Source organism: Tenrec ecaudatus, chromosome X, assembly GCF_050624435.1.
Source record: "Tenrec ecaudatus isolate mTenEca1 chromosome X, mTenEca1.hap1, whole genome shotgun sequence".
In the NCBI taxonomy this organism is placed as follows: domain Eukaryota; kingdom Metazoa; phylum Chordata; class Mammalia; order Afrosoricida; family Tenrecidae; genus Tenrec; species Tenrec ecaudatus.
Window position 1 is genome coordinate 92396849 of NC_134548.1, and position 5627 is coordinate 92402475.

A 5627-nucleotide genomic window follows, 5' to 3' on the forward strand; every position below is an offset into this window, starting at 1 on the left:
CTCTCTATTTTTGATACATAATTTGGGTAGATTGAGGATTCTTGGGTTGCTGTTATTTTCTTTCTTTCAATTTTCAAAGATGATACCCCACTCTCTCCTTTTCATTATACCTGCTCATAAGTCTGAGCATATTCTTATCTGAGTACTCATAGATGACTGCCTTTTTTTCCCTCTAGCCGCTCTTATAATTTTCTCTTTTTCCTCAATGTTGGATAATATGACTAATATATGCCTTGGTGAATTCTTCCTGGGGTTTAGGCTAATTGGTGTCCTCTCTGCTTCCTGAATGATTGCTAGATTCTCATTCATTAAATTGGGGAAGTTTTCTTCCAGGAATTTCCTCACTATTTTTGCTGTAGTATTGTTGTGATATCCAAATTATTTTGAATGTTGTTCCTCTTCATAGCATCACTCTGTGTTCTCAGGTCTTTGATTATCTTGTTTGATTGCCTTTCCTGTTAGTTGAAATCTGCTTGGCTATCTTTGTGATTACTGATAGGATACTCTATTTCTTCTAGTCTGCTGGTGAGGCCTCTTACCTTGTTCTTTGATTCTGTTGTCTCGTACATTTATTCTCACATGTCCTTTTGGTATGTGGATATCTTCTCTACTATTTAATAATTTTTCTGTATAGATTCCCTCATATGCTGTATGACACTAAACAGCATTCTGAAGATTTATTTCTGTGCCGGTTCAACATCTGCTTTATCTATGAATGTTGTTATGTTCAGGTCCTCCACCGACATTGCAATTTATTTCTCTTGCTTTCTTCTAGAGGTTCCTGTTCTGGGTTGTTTTCTGCTTGCCATTTTTGGTGTAACTTGGCTCCATTTTCCCAGGAATTGAGGAGCTCCAAGTTATCTCTCTGGGAGGCTAGTAAGAATGATTCTAAGGACTACCTGTGATGAGGGATCAGGCTGCTTCTCTATATCGCTTGGATTTTGCTTCATCGCTAGACAGCTGGGATTACTAATTTGAAGGACAGATCGGGTAGCCCTATCACACAACATGGCAGGACAGTTGCAGGCACCTAGGGTGTTGCTGATTTCAGGGGAAGCTGTGGCAGCCTGGGGACCTATGGTGGTGGGAAGCGATAGATAGTTGGCAGTGGTTAATGACAGTAGACAAGCCACAAGACCATGCAATGGCTGACTGAGGTCCTCAGGCAGGTGTTTTCCATGGTGAAACGAGTCATTAGTTTATGGTGGGCAGTGGTTGACCATGGTGGGAACCATGGAACCCAGCTACAGTTCACCAGAGCTCCGCATTACGAACAGGTTTCGGGGGTGGGGGTGCGGGGAACGAGTCAGATTAGTGCCAGAGAGGAGGTCAACCCCCAGGTTGGAGCAGACCTCTGGGGTGCAGCTAGAATTAATTGTATGTCCGAGATCCCCCCCACCCCAATCAGTCTCCCAGTCCCCAAGCTCAACAATCCCCACAGAGGTCCCAACACAACCCCTTTACCTCACTGCCATCTGGCCAGAAATGTGTATAATTCTGTATTTTTGAAAGTGTGCTGCACAAGAGCATAAACCACTCTAGCCTTAGTAGAATAGTGGTTACATATTAAGCTGCTAAACTAAGGCTAGTAGTTCAAAACCACCAGCTACTCTGAGGGAGAAAGAAGCTTTCTACTCCTGTAAAGAGTTACAGGCTCAGAAATGCACAGGAACCATTCGACCCTGCTCTATAGATAGAATAGACTGATAGCAGTGATTTTGGTTTTTGAGAGTTTATTTGCATTTTTCTTAGTTATGCTGCTTGTTTGCTTTCATTTATCTTTCCTTCTTCAAGATTTTCTTGAAAAGTTTATGCAGTTCAAATAAGGAGCCCTGGCTGTGTAGTGAATCAGTATTGGACTGTAATTCACATAGTCAGAAGTTCAAAACTACCAGAAGCTCTATGAAAGAAAGACTTGGATTTCCATTCCTTTAAGCAGTTGTAGTCTCCGAAAACCATGGGGGAGGGAGGTCGTTATTAGTCAGTACTGATTCTATGGCTCTGAGTTTGATGTTTTGGAGTTTATGCAGATCAAAATATTTCAACAAGAGTAAAACAATAGCACATGGATTGAGAAAAAATATCTTTAAAATGACACAATAGACAAGGGACTGCTTACTATAATCTACAGTATTACTCAATACTTCAATAAGAAAAAAAAACAAATAACCCAACTAAAAGGTGAACAAAGTACATGAGTATACAATTAATAAGGGCCAAGATTGTTAGGAAATGCTCACAATTACTAGCTAGTCTGTAGGTGAAAATCAAAACAAAGGTGAGATCCCACTTTTTACACAAAATGATAGCTAAATTTAAACAAATAAAAAACCCCAAAGAAGAACAAATACTAGAGAGATATAGAGAGACTTGAACTCTTACACAATGGTGGTAGTACTGTAAATATGTACAACCATTATGGAAAGTGGCAAGGCTATACCTACAACAAAATAGAAATCACAAATAACCCAGCAATTGCTGGAACTATACCCCAAAGAAATAAGAGAGACAGAACATGAACAGATCTATGTGTTCCCATGTTCATTGCAGCACAGTTCACTATAGCAAGATGTTGGGCATCCATAAGTAGAAGAATAGATAAAGAAACTCTGGTACATAACACAATGGAATATTATGCATCCCTATACAACAGAACCACGAAGCACCTCATGACATGGATGGACCTGGAAACCATTATACTAATGGTAAATCAATTACAAAAGGACAAACATTGTATGAGCTCACCACTATAAGGATAAACACCAAGAGGCTTCTGCTCTTGGGTCATGTAATGTTCTGACCTGGTCTCCCAAGCAGAGCAATAGAGAGTTTGTCTAGCTCCCATTAACTATATAACCACCCACTTTATATGTATATCTTAATACCACTTCAACACAGGAGACCTCAGCCAAACTGGTTCAATTTTTAAAGATGAGGGTAAGATAATTCAGTTGCTGTTATACAACATTGTGCTAAGTTCACCGCAAAACAATTGGCTTTCCTGATAGAGTAGTAAGGAAACCTTACTGGAAATGCAAGTCAAGGTGGGAGGATTGGGACATGTTTGTCTTAGAGAAGGAAATTATATTTCCCTTGGTTAGTAAACTGGGAGAAGTAGCCTCTCATTTGGAAATATATTGTATATATATGTCAGTAATACTAATATAGAATCCAACAGTTTTGACCTTGTTTATAACCAGACCATGATGACCCTTGTAGTGTGCTATAAATTCTATCCTTTGAGGTACACAACATCTTTATAGGCCTAATTAGAATGATTCAATGTGGAAACTCCATGAAGTGAACTGAGAATTACCTCAAACTCACCTGTAGCAGATATAAGGGACCTACATACACCCTTGGACTTAAGGGTAAAAAGTCATAGTGTGAGAAGATTGAGATGACTACTATACCAAGGTTATGCAATTAGAAGTCATTGGATTTTGGTTTAGATCTCTTGTTTTGAGACTGCCAAATGAAAAGCGATTGAAGAGTATCATATATTTACTATTTGAATGCCCACCTTGCTTTATTATGACATGTGTCAATCTGTTAGGCATGGTTCTGTCTTCTTAAATGAATTATTGAAATTTTTGCCCTATCACCAACCTCTATTGTTTGTGTAAATAGTGTGCAGTCACTTAAGGCTTTTGTGTTAGACTGAGTTGACAAGAGAAACACATTTCGTGACATTCATATATGTGCAAGAAAGAGCTCTATATCAAGAAGTAATTGTTCATCAGCAAAACATCTCAGCCCAGTCCAGCTCAAATCCATGTCTGAAACTAGTCCATAAGTCCCTCTTCAGAATCATGCAGCCATAAGCAATGATACAGAATTCAGGAAGAGCATAAGCTAGTAGGTGAAAAGTCTTGTGGATCTAATGGTGATGGACATATCTTCAGGGCTCTGGCAGGTCTTAGAGTGGATTCATGAGGGTTAAAGCAGTGAGAGGGGGAGTTTCCCAGGATCCCCCTTATGAGAAGCACACACTCACAAAGAGGTACCATCAGACCTGATTGATAGGTTAGACTACAACCCCATACTTCTATATCTCTAAGTTGACATGAAATTATGTAGCTAACACAACTTTAATCTGTACAAGTCAAAAATTCAGGTATTGTGATCTGAAATCAGTTTATTTATACTTTTATAATTTCCTTTCCTCAAAAGTGTATTAAATTCTATACCATTAAACTGAATCAATGTCACTATGACCTTATGCCCCAGGGGGGTGATTTATAATGTTCTTCATCATAAAATAATAATGATGTCACTAAAGTGAACCTAAGATATATATATATATCTCACAAATGTAAGACTCAATTTTGGCCTCACACTTAATTCTAGCCACAACTTATGAAATAGTTCTTATGACGTAGAGTCCTGCTTGATGCTTACTCTCTGAAGTGATCACTGAAGATATGGGTGTTATAGTAAAGTGTGAAATAATAATTTTCTGTTCCAAAACTGAAAGCTTTCCTAAGGGACATCGAGGGCTTCAGTTTTGAAAGTTTTACAGCTGAAGCATCTTCTTGTTCTGCAGAATCGAAACATTTTACAGACAGACTGGGAAGCGATGGAACTCTACAAAAATGCTTAGAAAAGCCACTCAAAAAAAGAATTAGATTTCTGCCTGGAAGCATCATTGGCTGAGATGAAAGGATATGTAGCATTTTTTCCCCAGAACATCATACTTGGCATCAACTATTGGTGCATTACCAGAGGAAGGCTGAAGAGATTAGTTCCAGAAAGTCAACTGAAAACAAAATTATTGAAGTAGAACCTACAGTATATTTGGGGGTCTTACCAGAATGAAGTTCTCAATATAACGTCAGACTACCAGAAAATATTACAGAATCAAGGCTTTGATTATATGCAGTGATGGATGAACTTCAGAGACCATTGAAGCAGCTGCACATCTTTCTAGGTGAAAATACCCAGTTTCCCCAGAAGGTGTGACTAAAGCTTTGGAAAAGAAGCATGCAAAAATTAGATTCCTCACTAGCTTGTAATCTGCTCAAGCTTAAGCTGTAATATTAGCCTCCCACACACTGACCTGGATTTTGCCAGTAACCCTGCAGTGCTTTTTATCACAAGGCACTCAAGATGAAATGGAAAAGCATGTCCATTCAGATACCTGGCAACCCATTGGCCTGTAGTCTTCCTGCATTAGGCATTGTTGCATGGCTGCATGAGTCTAAAGAGGAATTTATAGACTAGTATTAGATGTATGGGCTAATATTAGACTTATGGACTTGATCTGGAATGGGTTGGGATGTTTTCTCAATATGCAATTGTTCTTGTATATAAAGTTCTTTCTTAGACACATATGAGTCTCCCTGGATTTGTTTCTCTAGTCTACCTGCACTAATGCTATATTCTACATAAGGGATCTATGTGTTCTATTTATTTTAAATAAATAACACTCCATACTTTGTCGATAGTAATATTTGTAGTTTAATAAATAAACTTCCATAGTGCTGTACGACCCTGAACTACTTACTAGTGAGTGGTTTTCAATCTGTTTTAGTTACTATATATTGAAGGTATACAATGCAATTCCATCAATAATAGTTACTTACTCACGAGCGGGTTTCATGCATGAAAAGTAACAAGTGAAAGAA

The 5627-nt window shown here is 38.4% G+C and overlaps 1 pseudogene; it reads left to right on the top strand.

Annotated features, from left to right (window-relative positions):
• Positions 1-4458: 4458 nt before the first annotated feature.
• LOC142433516 (kinetochore-associated protein DSN1 homolog pseudogene) lies at positions 4459-5037 on the top strand (annotated as a pseudogene).
• Positions 5038-5627: the final 590 nt, after the last annotated feature.